The 25,175-nt window shown below is 44.0% G+C and overlaps 1 protein-coding gene across 2 annotated transcripts in view; it reads left to right on the top strand.

The window, feature by feature from the left end:
* Positions 1–2,991: 2,991 nt before the first annotated feature.
* SVIL (supervillin) overlaps positions 2,992–25,175 on the top strand; it is a 143,991-nt gene continuing 121,807 nt past the window's right edge. For both annotated transcript variants that reach the window (XM_080975248.1, XM_080975249.1), the window contains exon 1: positions 2,992–3,243. The gene's annotated coding sequence lies outside the window, so the exon portion shown is untranslated. The remainder of the gene's footprint in view (positions 3,244–25,175) is intronic.

The following is a 25,175-nucleotide window of genomic DNA, read 5'->3' as shown; positions in this document are numbered from 1 at the left end:
GAGACACACATGCCCAGAACCTCATGTGTGCTTCCTTCAGTTCCAAGATGGCAGAAAGTGGGTGGGTGTAAATGGAATAAATGGAATAATATTTAAACTTAAATCAGTGTAAGGTCCTTTGCACATTAAAATAATATAAAAACCAAATCTACATATTATTATATTTCTCTACACAAAGACTTCCAAGACCTGCTGTGATATTACCACTAGAAACCATAGGATCAATACCTTACTTTTTAGAACCACAAAACTCCAAGCATTGTCTCTAAGCATTTATGATTCTTTTACTTATATTTGTATCCCACCCCTCCCGCATTGAATTCAGGGTTGCATACATGGCTGAAAGATCTCCCAGATGACCTTTACTGAACATTCTTCCTTACTTGTTTGCATGGAGGGTATAAGGGTTATATAACCCAATGCCATCATTATTCCACTTTCCAGTGCACTTTCCCATCACTTTTCAATGGTAAAAAGTATGGGGTGGGGATTTTGTGGGGAGATTGGGTAAGGAGAGATGCAGGGTTTGTTTTTTTGTGCAACAGCGCCAAATCCACTTTAATTGTGCTGCCTTAATTTGCTGGTATACGGTTCAATCATACCCGTGAAACAGCGAGCGTGAAAGTGGCCTGGGTTTATTTATAGAATTGATAAGCTGCCCTTTAGCACAATCTCCCATGATTAAAATACAATACAATTATAAGAGCCAAGAGTGAAGCAACATAAACAGATGCACAGCAGCATGAATCCAATGAGCCAAGCCAAACCATAAGATCCCACTTTATTAAATACCACAATATGAGGTAGCTTAGGCTGTGAGAGGACCACCAGGTCCATAGTGTTTCCTGACTGATCAGGGATCTGAAGCTGGATCTTGGTGGTCAGAGCCCAGCTTACTAATGACTGAATCACACTAAATACTTGTATAGCAGCAGACAACCTTCCAAGTACTCTATTTATATTATTATTTTGAAATCCTCCTGGTAATAAACATATTCAGTAGCAGGGGCAGACTTTGGTCTTTCAGATTTCAGCTGCATCCTTTAAGAAGCCAGAATTCGATACACCATTTGCCTTCCATTCTGCTAGCAGCACAAACCTGTGCACGTTTGAAGGTATCTGAAGAAGTGTGCATGCACACAAAAGCTCATACAAATAACAAACTTAGTTGGTCTCTAAGGTAATACTGGAAGGAATTTTTTTATTTTGTTTCGACTACGGCAGACCAACACGGCTACCTACCTGTAACTGTGCACGTTTAGTCAGAAATAGTGTGTGAAGTTCAGCAATCCCTAGTGATGAGAGATTCTGGCGCAGAGGGAAAAAGTCCCTAAGTCCTGCTGGCTCGCTCCAGTTAGGGAGAAGGTGTGGAGGACACTTAAACTGTTTCTTCATCCCATTGAAGATTGACTTTACGGAAGATACTATGCCGGTTTCAGACCCATTTGGGGGGCAAGTTGGGACAATGAGGGCTCACCCTCACTCTCTTAGCCACTATGTGAAACTAGCTCTCAATAAATATATTGCACTTCACCTCTATAGAATATTTAGATGTCATGTAAAATATTTACTTTCAGGGCAAACACTTCAGAAAGCAGCTACCAGCACAGTTTAAAACAATAAAGATTAAATAGAACACAGCAACCCAAGACAGGAGTCTATTAAAAACAAAAGTAATTTTTATTTCAAATATCCTTCTGCACAAGAAAGTCTTCCGGACACACCTAAAGCCAGGAATGAACTTGTCAGGTCTCCCTGGGGAACGAAGTTCCACATCATGGGTAGGCAAACTAAGGCCCCAGGGCTGGATCTGGCCCAATTGTCTTCTAAAACCAGCCTGTGGACAGTTCAGGAATCAGTGTGTTTTTACATGAGTAGAATGTGTGCTTTTATTTAAAATGCATCTCTGGGTTATTTGTGGGGCACAGGAATTCGTTCTTTTTTTTTCTTTTCCAAAATATAGTCCGCCCCCCCCCAAAGGTAAAGGGACAGTGGACCGGCCCCCTGCTGAAAAAGTTTGCTGACCCCCTGTTCCACATCCATCTGGCTACCACGGAGAAGGCCCTGTTGCCAATCCAAGAATAGCCGCCTGAGAGCAGGGCCTCCAGTGCCATCTTGAAGCCTCCTGCTGGGTTTGTGTGGTGGTACAGGACGTCCTGAAGACAAGCTGGTCCCATACTGAGCTTTTAAAGGTCAGTCCCAGCAGTGTTCAGCTGAGCCTGGAAACAAACTGCTACAACCAACTGGACTGATGTGATAGGAGTGTCACAAGCATGTCCTGCTTCACTCCTGTCAGTACCCAAGCAGCTGCATTCTGAACCAAAATAAAAGGGATACAGAAATCGTGGCTTGCATGGAATAGGCTTTTCCTCGTTGGCCTTTCTGAGCTGAACAGCAAGGAGGTTTCTGCAGGAAAGCTTCCTCTCCCCAGGCCCTGAGGCGTCAGGAACTGGGGCTCTCCCTAAATGACGAAAGGCAAACCGCTGCAGAGTTCCGCAGCCAGCATGGAAATTAAATCGAAACCAAACAATGCCCAGCCCTGGCAATTGCGCGCATGGTGCCTGAGGCAAAGGCACTCCGTGTAGGCTCTAACGCGCTCTCGTCACTGTTTAGAACCAAAACTCGGCCAAGGGGCTGAGCTCTGCCTAAGCCGAATAATGAGCCCGAAGCCTGGCCACACCTGGGAGCTTCCCCCTTCCGCCTCCGCCGGGCGCGGGGGGAGCCGCGCAGCTCGCCCCCGCCGCGAGGGAGAGATTCGGCCTCGGCGCTCGCCCCCCCACACCCCGACTTGTGTCGCCGGCGGCGCGGAGGGCGGCTCCCCCACCCACAGCCCTCCCCTTCCGTCCCAGCCAGGAGCCATTCCAGCGCGCGCCTTCCCGTGCAGGCGCCCTCAGACAGACGTGGGGTTTGCTCTCGCTGGCGGCCGCCGAAGCAGCAGCAGCAGCAGCAGCAGCAGCAGCAACCTCCCCCTCGAGCCAAGCCAGGCCCGGCCGGCAGCAGCAGCAGCGGCGGCGGCTCTCGCACGAGCCGAACTTTCTCATTGGGCGCCCGCGCGCCCTCCCCGCCCCCCGCCAGCTGCTCGCTCTCCTCGCCCGCTTAGCGGCAGCAGCAGCAGAAGGCGGCGAACTTTCTCTCCTTTGTTGGGAACTTCTGCGCTCTTGCCTTCCCCTCGGCCAGGCGCTCCCGGGAGCTGAGGAGAGGCAGGTGGCGGCGCCTCGGTGGCGGCGCCCCGCGAGCCCCGAGGTAAGAAAGGCGGGCTGGGAGCGACCCCCGACGCGCGTTTGGCTGCCGCCGGCGACGCCAGGAGCGAAACGGGGACTCTGTGGCGGCAGGAGGCGGGGGGAGAGGCAAACGGGGGGGGGGCAGGTTGGGGACGAGCCCTTCTGAGGGGACAAGAGGGAGCGAGGGAGGGTGGAGTAGGGGGAAAGAGGAGCGAAAGGTCACGACTCTTGGCCTTTCCCTTCCCTTCGCAACAACACAGCCAACCAGCCGGCAGGCGCTCTCGGCGAGGACGGGAAGCGGCTCGCCTCAGAAGCTGCTCGGCTACAAACGTCCATTGAGAAGGCAGCGCCGAAGCGGGGCCGGGGGTGGGGGCGGCGGAGGAGGCTTCAGGCTGTGCCTCGTTGTGTAACCTCGCCAGCTGCCGCCGAGAGCCCTCGGGCTGGGGGAGACCCTGCGCTGGAGGCGAAGCTGCTCTCTCCCAAGCAGCCGGCTCGGCTTCCGAGGCGGCGGGAGCCCTGCGAGAGAAGCAGCTCTGGAGTAAACGTGGCTTCCTAAGGCGCTAGTCCTCATGAAGCAGCTGCGTAATTGCTTTCACAGCGGGCTCCCCCCCCCCCCCAGGAAACCCGAGTAACAGCAGCGCCTCCTTATAGTTGACAGCTGGGTGTGCAAACAAAGTCTTTCTTCTGGACGCCGAGTTGCTTCGAGGAAAACTCCCGACGCCCACTTCTGTTCTGGAGAGGAGGAGAGGTTCAGAGCTTTTCGCTCTGCAAGTGAGCAGAGTCCTTCCGCTACCTGGCGAGTGTGGCTCAGAAAGGCATTGAAAGGATCTGCTCATATTTCCACTTGGGGCTTCGCGAGGGTTACAAAGGCTTTTCTTGCTTCCGCGAATCTCTAAGCTGAGTAAGTCTCCCTTTCTGGAAGGGGATCTGCAGAGCAGGTCCAGGGTCACCTCCTGCATGACTCTGTTGAATTGCTCAATTACTTTCCGGCTGCCTTTGAATGTCTTGTCTTAGTTCAGGACTAATTGCTTCTCTCAAGACCTTCTGCAGGCTGTAGCAGCTGTGAAAGGAGTTGTAGCCGATGTGAAAGGTGGGTGGGTTCTAGATCTGAAATGTTTCTTTTCTGAAGCCAATTTGTCACAGTGCTTGTCAAAGTTACTGTTTTCTATAGTTCGCCTCTAGCTGGTGTGGTTTTTTTTACTTTCATACAGAGAATTGAGCAGTAGAGGGAGGGGGAACTTGGGAAGACTACTTCAATTGATGGAACTAGTTTTTTTGTGGTAAACAATCCTTTGCTTAGGTTTGCATTAGTTTTCCTTCACTATTGGCAGGGCAAAGGATAGGGAGTTCTCATTTAGGCTGCAATTCCTGATCGACTTACCTGGGAATCAGCCCTATTGAGGTCAGTGAGACTTGCTTCTGAACATGCGTAGGCTTGCAGTGTCTCCTAGATTTCAGTCTTGCTTCAAGCCAACTTTCCTGATTGATGTCTTCACCCCCTAACCACAAAGTTCATCCCTCGGTTTGGTATTTTTCTCCCTCTGCTTCTATAATGGTTAAAGGGCACTCAAATATGGCGAGGCATCTCCTATTGGAACATGAGCTTCACTCTAATTGGCTAATTTATATACATTTAGAATGAACCAAGCAGTAAAGCTTTTTTTTGACTGTATCCTTTCAGGCTGCCGGTACTGGGATTGCATAGCTGAAACCAGGGAGGGAAGGAAAAAAACCAACCCTCTCTGTAGATTATAAAAAATAACTTTGGAAGGCTCGGTTGAAATTCTTCATGATCTGCTAGCCTTGTGTGGCTGGAGATGGGTATTTTAAAATAGCGGGATTTGAAAATACCCAGGTAGCTCTTGGGAAGAGGGCAGACCATGAAAAACACTTGATTCTCATTTTGCATAATTTGTTAACTGGGCTACACATGATTATTCTGCAGAATGTTGGGGTTCTCAATAAAATTCATGGCAAATGCCTTATAATATAAAGCATATGTTCCCACAGGGGCCTTCCCTGGTGCTTGTAGGTCCACTCCACTGCCCTTACCTCACTGAAATTAGGTTTGAAATAAGCATTTCTCTTGTAGCCAATAGAACAGGTTTTGGTGTGTGTTCAGCTACAGAGGATATGTGGTACCCATGACAGAGTCTGTGGTTTGTAGTTGTGCCCACAGGCCCCCCACAAACATTGGCAGCCCCCACTTTATGTGAAGCGGGGTGGGGATCTGATACTCTCCAGAAGTTGCTGTATTTCAGCAGTCGCCATCTCTGACTATCACCCATGCTGGCTGGAGCTGATGGGAGTTGTAGTCCAATGTCCTTTGCAAGGCCACAGATTTCCCATCCCTGTTTTACTTATTTTTTATTTTTATTTAATTTCTATACTGCCCTTCATCTGAGGGTCACAGGGTGGTTTACAATACAAAACCACAAAAACTCATAACAGTTGGAAATGCCATAGATCACCATAATTAGGCAAAGTCCCAGGAAAAGAAGAATGTTGTTGCCTGGCACATAAAGATGCAATGAAGGTGTCAGGAGGGCCTCCATGGGAATAGAATTCCACAAGTGGGGAGCCACCACAGAAAAAGTGTATTCTTGCGTTGCCACTTTCCAGACCTCTCATGAAGGAGACACATGAAATGGCTTCAGATGGTGGTCACAGGGTCTGGTTGGTTCATATGGGGAGAGGAGGTCCTTGAGGTATTGTGTACACAAGCCATTTAAGGCTTTATAGGTCAAAACCAGCACTTTGAATTGGGCCCGGAAACTAAGTGGCGGCAAGGGTTGGTATTATATGCTCAAACCGTCTTGCCCTGGTGAGCAACTTGGTTGCTGAATTCTACACCAGTCAAAGGATGATGAAAACTTTCCCAGTGTTGCTCCTACTGACCTGGAGTTCATTCCCTTGACCAAAACTTTATTTTAAATGTTTATTTTTCAACCTGCTTTCCTAATAATCAAGGTGGCTCATACTAACAAAACTGCAAACAAATAACTGAAAACACAATACAACTCTGAAATGCAGCAATCAAATAAAACAGCATAAGCCATAACAACAGAACAGCAGTATCGACAACCAAATGTTTTATTCTGGAATATAATTCATATTCCTCTGGAAGATGAAAGAGAAGTATCTCTGCACCTCATCCCATGATCTCTTCCTGCCATCCATCATGTAGGTTGGTGTTTATGGGAATTGGAGTCCAGTAACATCTGGAAGGTCTGTCACTTCACTCCGGAAGAAAATGAAATAACATTTGATAAAATATAAAAGGGAAGGCTCACTTCTTTGGAATCTTTTCATCACTACTAGTGTTTGTAGGGAGGTGACTGATATGTACAACTTGACTTGCAGCAGGTTCTGCAAGAGATCCAAGGCCCAGAGACCCTGCTTGCCCACTTGTTTGTTTTGTTGATATGTGGCCTGCCTAAACCTGAACAGCTCAGAGCAGGAAATTACATAAAATGTGTACAGATTTCATTGAAAGCCCCCCCTCCAAGTTCTGCAGGCAAACCCTTATTCCCCAAAGCAAAGCCATCTGTATGTATTCTGTTTACATTTCATGCCTTGCTTTTCCAAAGTGGCTAGCAGCAATACAACATCCAATTCCAAACAAAATTCAATAATAACAGAACTATCAACATATATAAAAACAGCAGCTAGTTGAACAAACACTAGGAGATCATCATAACCTCGCTAGGCTCTTATGGGTGAAAAATGCAAAGACAGTCAATATGTTTTAAACAATAATTGTTTATTATACATTGCAGAACAGAATAAAACAATTTATTATTATTAATTAAATTTAATCTGATCGGATCACCAGGCAGTTTAATAATACAGTGGTACCTTGGGTTACAGACGCTTCAGATTACAGATGCTTCAGGTTACAGACTCCGCTAACCCAGAAATAGTACCTCAGGTTAAGAACTTTGCTTCAGGATGAGAACAGAAATCGCTCAGTGGCGGCATGGTGGCAGTGGGAAGCCCCATTAGCTAAAGTGGTGCTTCAGGTTAAGAACAGCTTCAGGTTAAGAACGGACCTCCAGAACGAATTAAGTTCTTAACCCGAGGTACCACTGTAAGCACTTCACCAGGTCAAAGACTTGTCTGAACAAGATTTTCACCTGCTGCTGAAAGGCCAGCAGGAAGAAGGCAAGATGGGCTTCCCTTGGAAGAGACTTCCAGAACCTAAGACAACCATCTGTTGCATCCCTGCCATGATCTGCTCTTTGCAGGACGCAGATGACACCTCCTATCTTATAATGCTTACTCTATATCAGGGCTGGGGAATCTTTTCTGGGTGGCATTCCCTTGGGCCTAATTTGGGGCACTGCATGCTGGTGGGGTCAGAGCTTTTTCCTCCTTCCTTCCTGCCCAGCTGGGTACCAAGGGAAGGACAAGAGAGTTCTTCCCTAAGGTCTGAGCTCATTGCATGCAGAGAGCATTCTCCCACCCTTGACAATATTTGTTTTGGCTCCTCTTTCCATTTCTCCCTTCCTCTTTTTTTCTTTTGGGCCTCCTCTCACCTGTGTGAAATAAAGATGAGGGCCACAGGTGTTCCCCACTCATGCTCTGTATTGGCTTCCTGAGAGCCTGCTTGGTGTAGTGGTTAAGAGCGGTAGACTAGTAATCTGGTGAACCGGGTTCGATTCCCCGCTCCTCCACATGCAGCTGCTGGGTGACCTTGGGCCAGTCACACTTCTCTGAAGTCTCTCAGCCCCACTCACCTCACAGAGTGTTTGTTGTGGGGGAGGAAGGGAAAGGAGAATGTTAGCCGCTTTGAGACTCCTTCGGGTAGTGATAAAACGGGATATCAAATCCAAGCTCTTCTTCTTCTGCATGCCCCAGTTGTTTGAATCTGGCACATGGATGGTACAATCAGAAATAAACCCTTGCGAGATCTTGGCGACTTCAGTGGACACCTGTCAGAGGTTGGGTTGCAGTTGCAGCTTTCCCCTCACCTTGCTTTCAGTGGTATAAGAGCAACTGCAGTTTGGCTCCTTGTCATTTCTCTGGTCATCACTGGGAGCCCATGGCTTTGTGGGAAACAGTTCACCTTACAGCTCCTTCCCATGCCGGCCCCTCCTTTCTGGAAACTGGAGGTAAGGCTGTGATTGGGAGAAACCTACAGTGCGGTCTCAGGTTACAACTTTTATGAAAATTGGTTGCACTGATTAATCAATTAAGGCTTGCAGTGCTAGCAAACATTTCCTAAAAGTAAAACACTTGGTTAGATAGGCACATTTGTGTGCTCCTCTTCAAGTTGTTATGTAACTTGACATTTTGTTAATGTTGATTACTGTTTTGATAGTAACAAGGGTATAATCAGTTGCCTGAAAGCAGGATGATGGAAAATGAAATTCAGGAACACAAGAGCCTTTCTAAATACCTTTTGTATGTGTTGCTACAACTTGTGAAGTTGATTTGCATCTTGTGAAAATTTCAGTTGTTTCATATTTCGTCTCTGGAGGCTGTGTGGACACTTCCTGATTGCTTCATTTTGCACATTGGTGCTAGAAGTTAGCTGTGGATGGAGCTGAACTGGGCGTTGGGTTACTGTTCTCTCCGTTGTTAACATCCTGTTTGTTTTTAATTCCTCAGTTCTCTTTGCAATAGGAAGTTCGAACTATTACAATTCTGTAGCGCTAAGTTTAGATCCAGGTGAAGATTGAATTGTTCAAAATCATTTACAGCTCAAACCTATGAATATCTAGTTAGAAGTAAGTCACACTTCAGTGGGACTTACTCCAAAGTAAGTGTACATAGGGACGCGGGTGGCGCTGTGGGTAAAACCGCAGCGCCTAGGACTTGCCGATCGTATGGTGGGCGGTTCGAATCCCCGCGGTGGGGTGCGCTCCCGTCGTTCAGTCCCAGCGCCTGCCAACCTAGCAGTTCGAAAGCACCCCCGGGTGCAAGTAGATAAATAGGGGCCGCTTACCAGCGGGAAGATAAACGGCGTTCCGTGTGCTGCGCTGGCTTGCCAGATGCAGCTTGTCACGCTGGCCACGTGACCCGGAAGTGTCTGCGGACAGCGCTGGCTCCCGGCCTCTAAAGTGAGATGAGCGCACAACCCTAGAGTCTGGCAAGACTGGCCCGTACGGGCAGGGGTACCTTTACCTTTACCTTTAAGTGTACATAGGATTGCAGACTTTTAGAAACTGAGCATCAAGCTGTTACCCTCCAGATGTTGTTGGACTTGGGCTCTCATCATCCTTGACCCTTGGGCATGCTGGCTGTAGCTGATGAAGGTTAGAGTTCAACAACATCTGGAGTGTCACAGGCTTTTTGTTCCTAACTTAACAAGCAACATCTTTCCATGCAAATGCAGGTGTCGTTATTTTTCTCAAACTCTTCCTTTTTTCTCTATCCCCACCCTAGTTTTCCTCCAGCTTTAAAATATTCATAATTTCTTTACCCTGGAGTTATTACTCTTGCTTGTGCTGAAGCTTTCCTTAATGCAGCATGAGTTTATATACAGAAATATACTTTTAATTACATTTGTTTAATTATAGTTGGTAAACCATGCCTCCAGGACTTAAAATACAACTTTTTCTGAGCTGGCACCTGAGAGGTAATCTCAGATGCGACATGTTCAGAGGCAGTACAGTGTTGAGGATTAAAGGTTGGAGACAAATAAGGGAAGGCCATTGGTTTCACGTTGTGCTTCTGGGCTTCTAGAGAGTGACAAGCCAGTGTTGGAAACAGGATACTGAGTTAGATAGTTGCAATGGCACGATCCGGTGAAGCAATTCAAATGGGATGCAGAAATGATTTCATCTTTCAAGCGATCTGTAAGATGACGCTTTACTTTTTCTTTATTTTTTAAAAGTGGCCTTAAAGAAGGGCTGTGTCTGCTGCATCAGACCAAGGGCACATTTTGTCTAGTTTTCTGTTTGCATGGTGGCCAACCAGAATCCTATGGGAGGCCCACAAGCAGGACTTGACTGCAATACAGTGGTACCTCGGGTTAAGTACTTAATTCGTTCCAGAGGTCCATTCTTAACCTGAAACTGTAACCCGAGGTACCACTGTAATTCTCTCCCACTTGCATTCTGGTGGCAACATGTATCCGCCATGACCAGAAGCAACAAATGAAGTTGTCTCATCCCATTGTTACAGTCATCCATCACTACACCTTGGGGTGACAAATTCCATAGTTTAACTATGTACTGTGAAAAGAAGTATTTCCTGAATCTCTTACTACCCAACTCCTTGAACCCAGTATTATAAGAAAGGGGAGAAAAACTTCTCTTTATCCATGCTGTGCGTAATCTTGTAAACCTATATCATGTACCTTCTTACTCACCTTCCCCCCTAAAAACTAAAGAGCCCAGACATAAGATTTTCACATGGGAGAATTCCTCTAGTCCATTTTCTGCACATTTTCTGGCTGCTTATTATCATTTCTAGAGGTGTGGCAACCAGTATTTCAGGGGCTTCGTAGTGCTTAATGTAGCTTTTGTGATGCAAATCCTCTTCCTTCTGAACCATGTGAGTGTCTGCTCCTGGAGTAATATCATTAGAGGGAAAGGTGCCCCCCTTCTAGATCATGCTATTATTATTATTATTATTATTATTATTATTATGTTGCTGGAATAAGCAGCACAAAACACTCTGCTGAAATCTTTTGTGTAGAAGGTGGTGTTACTCCAGCAGGGTTGCAACTCAAACTGAACACGTTTTTCCAAACGAAAAGGTGGCCTTCGTCCTAATCTCCCTGGATATTTCTGCTCCCTCTTATCGCAATTATTGTGCAACAGATGTTTTGCTGGAAGCTGTTTTTAAACCTTCCAAATCTTAATAAGAAAACATTATCGTTCACATGTGATGTGGATTGAAAGGGGCCTGTCTGATTGTTTTTATATTATTTAGCAGGAAAGCACATTTCATAAGAATTTAATTTTTAAAAGTATGTACACGCTGTTCTTTTTTGTTTGTTTTAAAAGGGGCAGCAGTTATCTCTTTCTCCCCAAGCCTTTAAGGCACAAAGGCAACATTGTAAATTATTAGGCTTTTTGTGTGCTGGGATAGGATAAGTTCTTAGATATTGTGGATTGTTCCTCTGCATTTCTTAAGAGTGCCATATCAGCTATAGCACCTCTGTGTGGATTTAAGTTGAAATGTAGTACAGTATATTAGTGCAGTAAAATCATATCTGCTTCTAAATTAGAAAAAGTCTTTATAAGAGGGGAATGGAATGAAAGTTGAGGCCTCATCCTTAGGGAGGGAAGAAGGACTACAAAGATGCTGTACAATTAATTGCACCAAGGAAAGGTGAATTAATTTTAATTGTTGGCCAGAAACTACAAGGAATCAAGTGAAACATACACATTTCAAATTCAAATATAAATGTTGATGAGTGTCATTTTTTTATTTGTATCTGGAACACATTTGTGATGCCTTGGTTGACCCCGCAAATCATTATTGCCCAACTGTGGGGTTTATCTTATTAACCAACAGCTATTTTGATCTTAATGCCATTTTTCAGTAACCTTCCTTACATGTTACAACTAGGGATGTGCACTGACAGCAAGATTTGGTTTTGAGCCTGATTTGGTACTTTAGAAAACACCAGATTTGTGCTGAACTGATTTGGTGGGTGTCTAATTTCGCTTTGGGTCAAAGCTGAATCCTAATTGGTAAGAATAAGCTTTTTGCATTCCCCTTTCATAATTATAGTGGGGGTTTTTTGTGTTTTTTTTAAACTTACTTTCTTTCTTTCCATAATTAGATTAAATTTTAAGATGTAGCAGCCCCTTCTGAGGAGATGAATCCTGAAAAACTTCAGAAGGGTAGCTTTAATTGTTTTTCAAAAGGGTAGCATTTAGAGTTGGGGGACAGTTAAAAAACAATTCATTTAATCTCTATTGTTTCATGGGCAAATGGTATAAGAATGGCATACATTGTTAAAGTAAGACTAAGTAAGAAACCTGCCAAATTGCAGACAAATGGATCTAGGGGGTTTTGTACTGATCATTCTTAAATTGATATTTGAGGGTGGGAATGAAAAAGGCCTTCACTTCTCTCCTTGTGGTTTTCTGGCAAAAAAAGAAAAGAAAGAAAAAAGGAAAATACCTTGCAGAGTTGCCCCCTTGGGAATTTATCTTCACATTTTCAGAAGGATGGGTGCATGAACTATGGAGTTATGCTGTATGAAAAAACAGCTTCAGTGTTCCTACTCAGTTGACACAGTAAAAGACTCCAGACTTACAGAAACTAGGTGCAAAGCTCATTTGGCAGGAGTGGATATGTGGACATGTGACAGAGATGCCGGAGAGCTTGAATGCCCAGTATTTTCCAAGTGAGCACTGCTCAAAGAACTAGCAAAGAGCACAGACCAGACCAGATCAGATCAGGGTGATGCATTAGTTCAACATCCCTTCCCCAAAGCACGAAGATTTGAGACCCCTGGTAAAATCAATCCCACTGGTTAGAAACTAGATTTGTCAGTCACCTCCTTTCCCCACCAACCTAATGTTTTCCTAATGTGGATTATTATTATTATTTCAATTTTTGCAGACACCAGCATTTTTTAAAAAAAACAAAAACAAACCTCAAACTGCTTTGGAAGTCCCTGCTTCAGCTGGGGGCACTTCAGAGATGTCCTGCTTTGGCTTGGACAAGCCCTAAATCTATTTTTCAGTTCAGGATTCATCTATAGTACCCGTAGTTTACAAAGCGAAGGGCTGCAGCTCAGTAGTTCAGTGGCAGAGCCTTGCACACAGGTGGTCCTTGGTTCAAGCCCCACCATCTCCATGTAGGCCTTGTCTGGAAACCTGGAGAGTGGCTGCCAGTCAGTATTGGTATTGGACCCGTTGTGGGATTTGGTGTAAAACAGCTCCCTATGTTCTTATGCAACACATGCTGACCATTTCCAAGGCTTCCCTGGTCCCGATACCTTGCACTGTTTATTTGATTGATTGCATCTTATCCCACCTTCCTTCGGCAGCTCATGGGCTAAGAGGTAGAAATTGAAGAGTTGAACTTGGGTTTGTCTGCCTCAAGTCATCGTGGTTATTGGTATATAGCTGACAGTTTCAACTGGACATGCCAGTCTTTTCATTTGGAACCTTAAAACAATGCAAAGCATGCCTTTCACACACACACACCCTAAGCTCTGCCACCTCTCAGATACTTCTAGTTTTTCTAGGTAAATAAAAATTCAGACGCTGGTATTCAGGAAGACGGAATTCATAAGGAATTCAGATGCTTTAGATGAAGTCAACTTGGTTTGCAAGCCCCACTTGTATCCACTTGTGTTTAGGTCTGAAATAAAGGGCAGCTGCAGTCCATGCGCCAGGCTTGTGTTTGGCTGCTTCCAGCTCCTGCTTCATGGTGTGTGTGCCTGCAAGCGTGTAGCATTATTCTGGATTACATTGCAGCGTGCTCAAAAGTGCCTTGCATTTCCCAGCTGTTTCACAATTTTTCTCTGCCTGGCCCTGCCAGCTGCTTTCGCCCAGATGAGTGCAGATAATATGTTGGATCTTCTGATCTTCTGTTTTTACTAGTTCTGGTGACCAGGCTTTTGTGTATGTATATACATATGTATATGTATAGAGATGCAGGTGGCGCTGTGGTCTAAACCGCAGAGCCTCTTGGACTTGCCAATCAGAAGGTTGGTGGTTTGAATCCCCGCAACAGGGTGAGCTCCTGTTGCTCTACCCAGCCCCTGCCAACCTAGCAGTTTGAAAGCATGCCAGTGCAAGTAAATAAATAGGTATCACTGAGGAGGGAAGGTAAACAGCATTTCTGTGTGCTTTGACTTCTGTCACAGTATTCTATTGTGCCAGAAGCAGTTTAGTCATGCTGGCCACATGACCTGGAAAGCTGTCTGTGGACAAACACTGGCTCCATCAGCCTGAAGCAAGATGAGCGCTACACTGCATAGTTGCTTTTGACTGGACTTAGTCGTCCAGGGGTCCTTTACCATTACCTATATATGTATATATGTACAATATATGTACGTATGTCCTGCTGGCCAGCCCTTTGAATATGTGCATTCAAAGTGGAGGGCATTTGACATGTCAATTCAGTGGTCATAAACGATAAAATATTAATAGTGATTAATTTGCTCCAACGCTTCATGAGGGTTTTTTTTTTAACTGCACAATATAAAACAAAAGTAATGCCCTATTTAGATGAAAATATTGAGTGCAGAAAGGGTTGAATTAAGTATATTGAACTATTTAGAAACTGACCAGCTGCTACTACTAGTACTTTTGGATGTATGTGTTTCATATGGTTGTGTTAGTGAAGCAACATGATAACTTCTTGGCACAGTAGCTCTTGCAGACTCATCAGCAGGAAGTTGCCAAACACCAGGAAAGAGACATCGAGCAGAACCTACTAATCTCTCTCTCTCTCTCTCAGACTGCAGCTGGAGGGAAGAGTAGCAATGGTTCCTATAGCAATTTGTGCTGACTGCTGAGATCAAGATGGCAACCATAGCACTGTCAAGTGACAAACCCATTGACCATTTCCTTGACCCTGGTAGATTCCTGTCAGTTTTGGCTTGACCCGCCCAGCAGAAATTCAATCCTGTGTCTGGAACTGGGTGACAATCTGGCTGGAAATATTATCCTTTCCTTATATGGTTAGTCTCAAATTGCTGGGGAAAGGCTCAGCATCAGGTTGCAAGACCTTACCTACGGAACAGCTCTGTATAACCCAAAAGCTTGCTACCCTTGCCCCCCAATAATGTTGGTCCAGTGAAAGGGACCAACTCACTCCTAACTTTATCTGTTTCTGACATTTAATGTTTGAACCTCCTGATGTTTTCTAAAAGAATAGGTTGAACTAATAGTTACAGAATATCTTCTATAATGTTGCTCACCACAATTAAATTGTAGCAGTAAAAAACTGAGGGGGCATGGATAGGTTTTGTTTCTTTTTCTATTTTCCCTTTCTTTTTTAACCATTAACCTCATTCTCAAAAACAGTGGATGATAAGTGGTCATCTAAATACTTTGGAAGTAAAAAATTCAGGGCAATATTGGTGAGCTTTGAAACCTGCAGTGTCAAGCTGTTCTTGATGGTTTGTTGGGGAAAGGTGTGACTGAGGAAACAAAAGAAGAGGCAAACCCTCAAAACAATCCTGAAATATAAATCTTTATCCATTGTACTAGTCCTTGTGAAACAATCACTTGTCCAAAATGTTTTGGTTGATGACTGCCTTCGGCAGCAGCAACAAGATGACGGCTCTTCTACCAAAACAACATCTCTTTGCAAACCATGTCCAGGCTTCACTTTCAACCTCTAGCTAAGAGATGAACCATGGGCAGCATGAACTATGGTTAACATCTTTGCAGATATAACTTTAAACCATGGTTAAAGGTGACTCCCAATTTTCTAAAAAAATGGTTGGCAGGAAGCGACTGGTGTACCTTCATTTGGCCCCTGGATATTTGCAACTACCCACTCCAAACTGAAACAAAATTAAAGGGTATCGGTCACTTTCCTACCTGCCTCTTAAAGATAAGGGGTGCTAACTTGAATAAAATATTGTGGGGGCCCAGGTAAGCCCTGCCCCACATAATCAATCAAATGGTGCATGCCCATCAACTTGGGGGGGGGGCAAATATTTTATTGTGGGGGCCAAAGCCCCCACGGCCCCAGGAGTTGGCTCATATGCTAAAGATGATCGTGCATGTGGACTCGAAGTAACGATAGATATAGAAAGAAAATATCCCAGCTGTTGCCTCAGAACATCCAGTTGTCTTCAGTTTGCTGCAGTTTGTGGTTTTGTGTGTGCTTTGTGTGATATAAAAACCTTGCCCTAATATCTGATTCAGTGGTGTGTGTTTTTATATTAAATTCACCCTTGCTTCAATGGTGTTCATATTTCCTGGAAAAGAACGATTTGTCATTCCTTGTTAATGGAGGGGAGAAACAATAAGAGTGCTATGTTAAAGGGGGGGATGCAAGGGTGATAGCAGGTGGAGCAGACATTTGTGTGTGCACAAGCTTGAAAACATGGTTGTTTTAAGGGTGTGAGAGTGAAAAGCGCCAGCCGCTTTCATATTATCTGTCTTTGGATGCCTTGTTTTTTGTGTGACTGATGTAGACCCTGAACGTGGCTCTCATATTTGGCATGTGTGGGCAACACTCAAAGATGTTTCAGTGACAGTTCATGACACCTTCCGTCAGATGGTACAACAGCACCATAGCTACAAGGAACAAATATGTCAACAAACCTCCTTCCAACTGTGTCCTGAACATTACAAACACAGCTTAAGGAATAACTGAGCATTCCTTTTTACTAGCAGAGGTAGTCGTCTGCTTCATCGTCGTCCTTGGAGAGAAGGGATTGCATTTACTTAATGAATGATGAATGCCACTTCTGCCCCTGCTCATCTGCTTTGCATGCAGAAGGTCCCACAATCAATCCCCAGGGCCTCCAGTTTAAGAGGGTTCCAGGTGGACTTGGAGGAGACCTTTGCCTGAGACTTTGGAGACCTGCTGCCAGTCAGAGTAGACAGTACTGAGCAAAATGGACCAGTGTTCTGATATGACTGGAGATAAAGCGGCTTCATGTGTTTGCACAAAATAATGCATATGAACTTGCCTCCAGCAGCAATCTCCTTTCTGAGGATTCCCCCTCCCCTTTCCCACTTCAACTTCACCTTTATGCATCTACCACTTCATCTTGCTGCCGTGTCTATTCTTTCTTGTAACGTAAAAGTTTGCTTTGTTAATTCTGTGCTTTGAGCTGTTTACAACAGCTTTCTTCACTCTTTTCTGGTGCTTGCCTTTTCTTGTTCTTGACCTGTCTTTACTAGTGTATTTACCTGCATCTTGAGTGAGTCTATCTTTCTGCACTTCTTTGCCTTTTTAGAACTAACTCAAATGAACACAGGGTGACCTGCAGTTTTTCACAAAGCCTTCCTTAAAGGGGGTTTAATGTTTCTGATTTCGCAACCACTTTGGCCTCAGAAGTTGAGATCAAATATCTGCTATGTAAATTAAGCAATGGCTGTGAAAAGAGAGTGAATGTATCTGATCTTGTTGCTTGATTATGGCTGTTGTTGTTAGAAAAAAACATAGTCATATGTAACACTTTCCATCCCTGTTATTAATATTTCCCTGTTTGCTTATACTTGTTTGGAGACTATGCTAAGAAATAAGTTGCTGCCATTTTATAGACTGTGGAAAGATCCCATTGCCACCGGTCCTTATTGTCATGTTACTGCAGTCTTAATATACTGTAGTTAGGTGTTTGAAAACATCTAAGTGACCATCAGATGTTGTTGGGAGTCCAGCTGCCATCAGCCCTAGCCAGCATGGCCAATAGTCAGAGATGATAGAAAGTAGCCCAACAACACCTGGATGTCCACAAGTTATTTATCTTGGTTTACACCAACTGGGAACAGCTCTGTGGGATTTCAGACTGGAGTCTTTCTCTGCCACACTAGGAGGTACCAGGGATTGAACTCAGGATGCAAACCATGTTATCTTACTACTGAGCTATGGCCTGATCAATAATGACATAAGAAAACACTGTGTAAAAGATAGTGACAGTGTCTGCCCAAAGTGACCTTGTGGTAAATTAAGGTCTTGGGAAACCACCCTTTCAACCTGTGATGCCGCCAGTTGCAATTAGAGATTTTGTTGGCAATTATTTGAAAATATGTTTGCAGTTTTTCAATTTTTATTCTCTCTGTTCTCTCTCCACCCTCTCCAACCCCAGTTCCCAAATTTTCTTTGACCGAAGACCTGCTGTTAGTCAAACATCCCATCCTACCAAGCATGTGTGTGGGTCCCAGCCACACAATTTATCAATACAATACATGTACCGATCAGAGCAGAACATAACATTAAACACAAACAAATTAGTTCAGAGATATCAAGTGTTGAGTTACACCCATGAACTGAGCTTGCAGTGTGCTTCAACAAGCAAAAATAACTTCTCTGGACTTGCTGCTATATTCAACATTATAGGTATTGATTGTGCTTTGAATGGTAACTGTTTAGACCTGGAAGAAGTCGCTGCAGGTTAGCCATGGGGAACCTCTGGTCTGCACATCTATTTACCACTGCCACTGGCCCAAGAGGTTGATGTCAAGATGTGGCTGGGCTGAACTGTGGTTTGTGGGTACCTTTGACTGGGGTCATTTACCTTTTACCTTAGTGCAGGACGTGGGTGACGCTGTGGTCTAAACTACTGAGCCTCTTGGGCTTGCTTTTCAGAAGGTCGGCAGTTTGAATCAGCACAACGAGGTGAGCTCCTGTTGCTCTGCCCCAGCTCCTGCCAACCTAGCAGTTTGAAAGCACACCAAATAGATAAATAGGTACTTCTGCGGAGGGAAGGTAAGCAGTGTTTCCATGCACTCAATGTCTTCCGTCACAGTGTTCTGTTGCGCCAGAACTGGTTTAGTCATGCTGGCCACATGACCTGGAAAGCTGTCTGCGGACAAACGTCGACTCCCTCTGCCTGAAAGTGAGATGAGCGCTGCAACCCCATAGTCACTTTTGACTGGACTTAACTGTCCAGGGGTCATTTACCTTTTACCTTAGTGCTAATAAAGCTCCATAAAATAGACAAATGTAGTTTGAATGAGATGTTCGTTTTGTTACAATTTTTATATAAGAACAACCATTTATGGCAGACTATTTTATATCCAATTTCAAACCTCACCTTTTGGGTGTGCAGTATATTGATCAAAAAGCCACAGTTCCAGAATGCAACAGGTAATGCAGTATAAAAAGAATATTAGAAACCAAGACAGAAGTGCTAGAATCATAACCAGGAAAACTAATGCAATAAACCCCACATCTAAATGCACCCCCAAGAATTTGGTTCACTTCTAGCAGGCCAGGCATATTGTCTTTATGGAAATCACATAATTCTTAATATGGAAAATGTGTCCTACTGTTCAGTATGTGTTAAATTGGGACTAAAGCTCATGAAATCTAAGCTGCCTGGCATCTAAAGTTATCTTGCATAATATTGGACCTTACTTAGCCTGAGGATTTAGTGTTGAGAGCCAGGCTGCATGTTATAGTATCTTGAGCACTGGTTTGCAGAGGTGAGTTCTGCACAAACTCTTCCGCATTGTCTAGCAGTACTCACTACATCAGCTTTCCCCAACTTTGTTCTTGGAGTCCAACTCTCATCATTTCCAGCCAGCTTGTCCACTGGTCAGGGATGAAGGAATGTGTGATTTAAGGACCCAAAGGGGGAGAAGGCTGCATTGAATGAACTGGAGCAACTCCTAGATTCTGATGCCAGTTTCAAGGCAGGGAAGCCTAATCATACTGTCTTCATAATGCAGTCGTTAAAGCTAGATGGTCTAGAACTCACTGCAGTATGTTTATTCCTGTTGTGAGTAGAGCCCTCATGCAGATGTTGTATCAGTTTAGTTTAACATGCCAAAGTGTTTGCTAGAAAATGCTGTCTTTTAAAGTATTGCCTATGGTGTAATATTTTGATGGAAATTCCAGAAGAAGCTGCCCCTCCCTGTGAAATCAAGGTGTTGCAGCCCTTACTTAAGGAGACTCATTTATAAACATTCCTACTGGAGCTAGTGTATATCTCTGCCACCAAAGGCCATTATCTATGTTTACAGTACATTTAAGGCAGGTATGGGGAACCTTTGAACTACAACTCCCATCATTGCTGGCCATTGCTGGGGTTGGTGGGAGTTGTTGTTCAGCAACATCTGGAAGACCCGAGTTGGTTGCCTTGGGAGGCTTATGATGGGGGCTTTAGGGGCAACCCACCAGCCATTCCTCACGAATCCCCTTTGGCCAACCCCCTCAAAGGACAGAGCTCTCTATTTCACATGACCTGCCCTGACCCTTGTAAGCCATTTCCCATCCCTCTGGTGCAGTGGAAGATGCTGTGCCATTACCAGTGTTAAAGTAAAATTCAGCTGCCAGCTTCTGTACCTGGTAGGGAGAGGAACGCCATCTTACCTTTCTTCTCAGACAGCAGAGTGCCTTAGGATGGCCCTGTCTAGCATTGGAACAATTTTCTGCACTTCAAAAGCTAGTTTAGTCTCTCAACAGTTTTTCATTGCTGACCACACACACTACTATTATTATTTCTCGATATCCTTTCTTAGTTGCAATCATATTGCAGCAAACCCTTTGAATACGTTTCTGAATCTGTTCCCTCACTTCCGGCCCCCTCTTCTCCTTGTTATATTATGCGCAACTCTGAAAGGCTTTGAAGGCTGATAATTTCTGGCCCCTGTCTGTTCATAATTATTCCTTCTTCTGACTTGTGAAAGAAACCTCAGCGCAAAGCTTCTTTGGGGAAAGGGGTTCATCTACTTGATACATTTTGAAAAACACCTAACGCTTCTTAGAAACAGTTTTCAGATCCTTCTTAACTGGTTAAGCTTGATAGGATACAGTCTAGAGCTGAAGGAACACATGCAAGGTTTAAGTTCAGCAGTAATGAAGATTTAAGCGGTTGGATAAAGTTCAGGAGAAAGATTTCCCACAATACAAAAGAAAACTGACTCTCTACAGAGAATGTTTGACAGCTGAGTAAACAAATTTAAGAAAACCCACCCAGGTTCTTTCTTTTCTTTTTCTTTTTTAAAAAAAATCCCTGCTTTGGTCTTCCAGTCACGGTAATTCTTGGCAAGATGTTAACTTTTAAGAGCAAAGACTCAATTAGTTTTCAAGTTAGATAGATATATGACCTAAGGTTTTGGTAGGAAAATTCTTAGTCCTCTCCTTTTCCCTTCCCCTTAATTATGTCTATGGTGTCTTTCAGCTGTGTTCTTTTGGGGCTGGGACAAATTTGATTACTGGTTTTTGCAATCGTTTTAACATGGCATGCCTTCTAGGAACAGGGTGCTGGTGGCATTACAATAATAAATTAACATTTCTGAGCTAACGCATGTCCTTGCTATAAATAAATATCTTCAACATGCAAAATGTGCTCGTGTGTTTAGTCCAGTAGTTCCCAAGCTTTCCCCCTCTATGACCACTTGAAAATTGCTGAGGGTTTTGACTGATCACTTCATTTTTCTGGCTGTTGTAGCCATTATAATTCCATAGAATTCAAATTGTGATACAATAAAATGCAGAATAAGAAAGTAAAGTAATAACAATACAATTAAAAATCAGTACAGTGGTACCTCCAGATGTTTTGGATTATAGCTCACTTCAGTCCCAGCCAGCACAGTTGTTCAAAACATTTGAAGAACACCACTGGCTGTGACTGATAGGAGTCATAGTCTAAAACATCTGTTGGGTACCTCTAATAGTGGCAAATGCATTACAAAATTCACTTATGTACATGACCTTGAGCAAATGGATGAAACAGGAGAAGAACCTGTGGAACCTTCACATTTTACAAAACAGGAGGAATAAAGATTTAGGAAAAGGCTATCCTAACAGGGAAGTCTTTTGTTAATGTTTTTGAGAAATGTAAAGGCTTTTGAATGTATTTTTTCCACCCCCACCAATATTTCCTTTCCCCTTTTTAACATACGCAGTGGTCTTAATTTTAGCTAGAATGAAAGAACCTGATATAACCTTCCAGAGATATCACCTTTCCAATGGGGCAAAGACTAAGGCTTCTCCTATTTCCTCTGCTTATTCATCCTCTTGGAACCAGAGTTGCCCTCTGCAGAATCTTCCGGCCATTTGTTCCAGGCCTTCAACAGTACTGCTTCTCTTCTGCTCCCTGCCCCCCACCTTCACTTTTATATCTCCTTGACTCTAAACATCCAGGTATATATTTCATCTTGCTGAAGGCGTAGGCATACTGGTCCTGGATTTGTGCTTGCCTCTGCTTGAAACACAGGGTAAACAAAACCAGTGTCAATTGAAATGTTGAGGTCAGAATAATCTTATTCCTAGGTTTATGACCATGTCTTGTTCAATGCCTGTCAGGGAACTGACATCGGAGCCTGAGGCAGAGGGAAGGCTCTCAAATGATGCTGGAGAAGGGCCAAGCAGGGAGAGAGGCAGTTCAGCAGAGGGGGGAAGCAAATCAACGTTACACCAGGGATAAAGGGGGGCAGATGGGGGAATCGGCGAGAGGGCTCCTGGACTCTTCACTGGACACCAGCGGGGAGAGCACGGGTCCTCCGCTACCCACGCCCTCCCTGCGCAGAAGACTTCCACGCAGGGAGAGTAGGAGGAGACTGGGCGTCAAACAACTTTTATGTTGGAAGAGGTTTAAGAAACGCCCACTGACGGATTCTGCTAGCGACTGAGGCAGCCACGAATGGAAGGGCTGTCCAGACAGAACGGTTTAACAAGGCAACATAGCCAGGAGAGGCGGCAACTTACGCACGAGCAACCCCATACCCATTATAATGCCTATAGCTTTTCGGAGTTCATATATAACAATGAGCTATGGTTAGTTATATAGCAAAAGCAGATGCACCAAAAGGGAAGGGGGAAGTGTGTGAACTCAAGGCTTTGGTAGGCAAATTCTTGTGCAGGTTTATTCATGTAATGCTAAACCATAGTCTTAGTCTTGTGTCCGAGCCAGCCCAGTGTACTGAAGTAACAGGCTGAAGATTTGAAATAAGTTCTTTTGAAAACTGCACCAAACTTCTCCAAGACACATTTTAGTGAGCCATTTTGATTTCTTTTCGTTCCTTTTTTTGTTTTTTGTTTTGGCAAGGATGTCACTTTAGAGGAAATCCTCACAACTTGTTTTTGCATAACTGGGCCCTCATTTGGTCCAGGTTACTAGGATGTTTCAACCAGTTTTTGTATGCCATTGCTCATTAATCCCATATTAAGACGACTTACGTGGTGTACCAGACTACAATGATTCCTTGTGATAAAAAATGGAGAATTATTTTGCTGGTTCCAAATCCTCCAAATGTCCATTTGCAGGGCAGCTGTATGACTAAACGTTGCTGTCTCTGCAACAGACATGTATGCATGCTCTTGATATGCTGAAAACCAATACTTTTAATCCAGTGTACTTCAGTCTTGCCAGAAACTTTGTGGTCAGCTGACAGGCTGTTTGTAATATCAAAGAACTGAAATGCTCTCTTTCCAGCATGTTGGCTATCTTTCCCAACCTAATGAGTATGTTCCGTGCTAAGTGAAGCAGTGTTTTGCCCCAAATCCTTCTCAGCCACTTTTTGCTGTTTATAATTTCCAGAATGTCTATTATATCTGTACTAACTTAGATGGCCTTGCACAGGGGGCTCTTTGTAGATATCGCATGAGTAAGTGAACTCCCCCCCCCGCCACCTTTTAACGTATAGAGATGTGATACACAGTAATCTTACAGCAGCTTTTAATGTGCCCGTCGCCTGTGGCTTTTGGTATGTGTGGTTTCTTCTAACCAGACAAAATGTGTGCAGAATTGTAGCTGAATCTCATGTCTGTCAGTGGCTGAATTTTCTTTCTAGTACACTCTTGAAGAGAGGCTGTACTGTAGGCATTGCAAAATGCATGCAGAAATTATTTGTAAGATGTTGCCCTTAATGCCTGCTTCTTGGGCAAACGGTTAACATGCCCCCCCTTTTTTGTATGCAGCCACAGTAGGAATAGAGGATATATTTTTAAATGCACAGCACTGTTTGTCAGCATGTGTAATACATTTGTGCCATCAGATTTTGCAGGAAGGGTTTCCAGTGGAGAGCAGAAGTTGTAAGGAAAGTTTTCCAAGAGCAACTGTGTGAATTTTCATCCTATATGCTTTCTGGTTATGAGGTTTGAGTTAATTCCTACCTTGCAAACTGTATTGATGCGAAGGATGATTTTGTTGTGTGTTTGAACATAGGCCAAAAGAACCAGGAAAAAAATGTGTTTTTAAAAAGAGTTGCTCCTGTCTTCAGCATCTAAACTTAAATCACCTTGACTTGCCTCTTTAGCCTGAAGTTTAACCTCCATTAGATACTTGGCATGAGTTTGTTTGGACACTTGCCTGGAGCTAGCATAGCTCTGAACATGCATCCCTTGTGCATATAATCGCTAGCATAAGAGAAGTGGTATTATGCTTGTAAACACACACACACACACACACACAGGATGGTAAAGGGCACAAGGGAAAGAGGCACATCACCTTTGTTCTGCTCTCTGTGTAGTAGAGAGAACTGTCTACTGGTCCATATGTAATGTGAAACAGTGGATTATTAAAGTATGGTTTGTTCAGCTCTGCTCAACAGCTTAATCAGGGTTTGTTTACTGTCAATAAAACATGTTATGAAGCCATGGTTTGTTGTTGGCTAATGAACCTTGGTTTGTTCTAACCTATGGCTCAGTACTGTGCTTGAACTTGGAAGCTTTCATTAATCTTTTTTTACTATTCCACTGTCACCAAGCTACAAAGGCATGAAGCAAGATTAGCTGGAAAGGGAAAGAAAGCTTTGGAGAGACAAGACATAATTTGTGTGATTGTCCGTTGGACAAATTATGGTTAACTACACATGCATACATAATCCCCCCTCTCTCTCCCGCCCCCCCCAGTTGCCTCACAGGGGGGCTTGGAAGGCACCACAGTGCCTGTGGGTGTCTGGTTGGCTACCACCCCCCTGAAAAGTGCTATCATTTATATCCATTGTAACTCTAAAATCCAGTAATGCTTTCTACGGTATGCTTTAGCCCAGAGTTCCATATGCATAGTAAACAAGCTTTTACTCCTATAGCAGTTATGTTTTGAGTTAACTGATGCTGCCTGAGGGTTATAATAGTGCATTTTCTGGGATAACTGCCATTCACGCTATCATCACGGCTCACTGTCAGCTTCTTTAAAATGTTCTTTTGTGCAGGTCAGCTGAGTTACTGAATTACAAGATCGTAAATGAAATTGGATAAATTGCATCTAGGTGTAGCTGATTTTCTGAGCTGCTCTAACAAGTTGATTGTAGTGTAATTTAAGTACACCATGACATCCTTTCAGCAGCGGAATATGAAATCTGTACACAAAGACTCCTATTTGCTTACCTAAAGGACTACAATTTACTGAACCTTGAATGTTGGGTTTCAGTGATATTCCTTTCCCTGACACTC

This window comes from Podarcis pityusensis (genome assembly GCF_964106645.2).
Source record: "Podarcis pityusensis genome assembly, chromosome: 12".
NCBI classification, from domain to species: Eukaryota; Metazoa; Chordata; class Lepidosauria; order Squamata; family Lacertidae; genus Podarcis; species Podarcis pityusensis.
The sequence above is the reverse complement of the archived record's forward strand: the minus strand, read 5'-3'. Positions and strand labels throughout refer to the sequence as shown.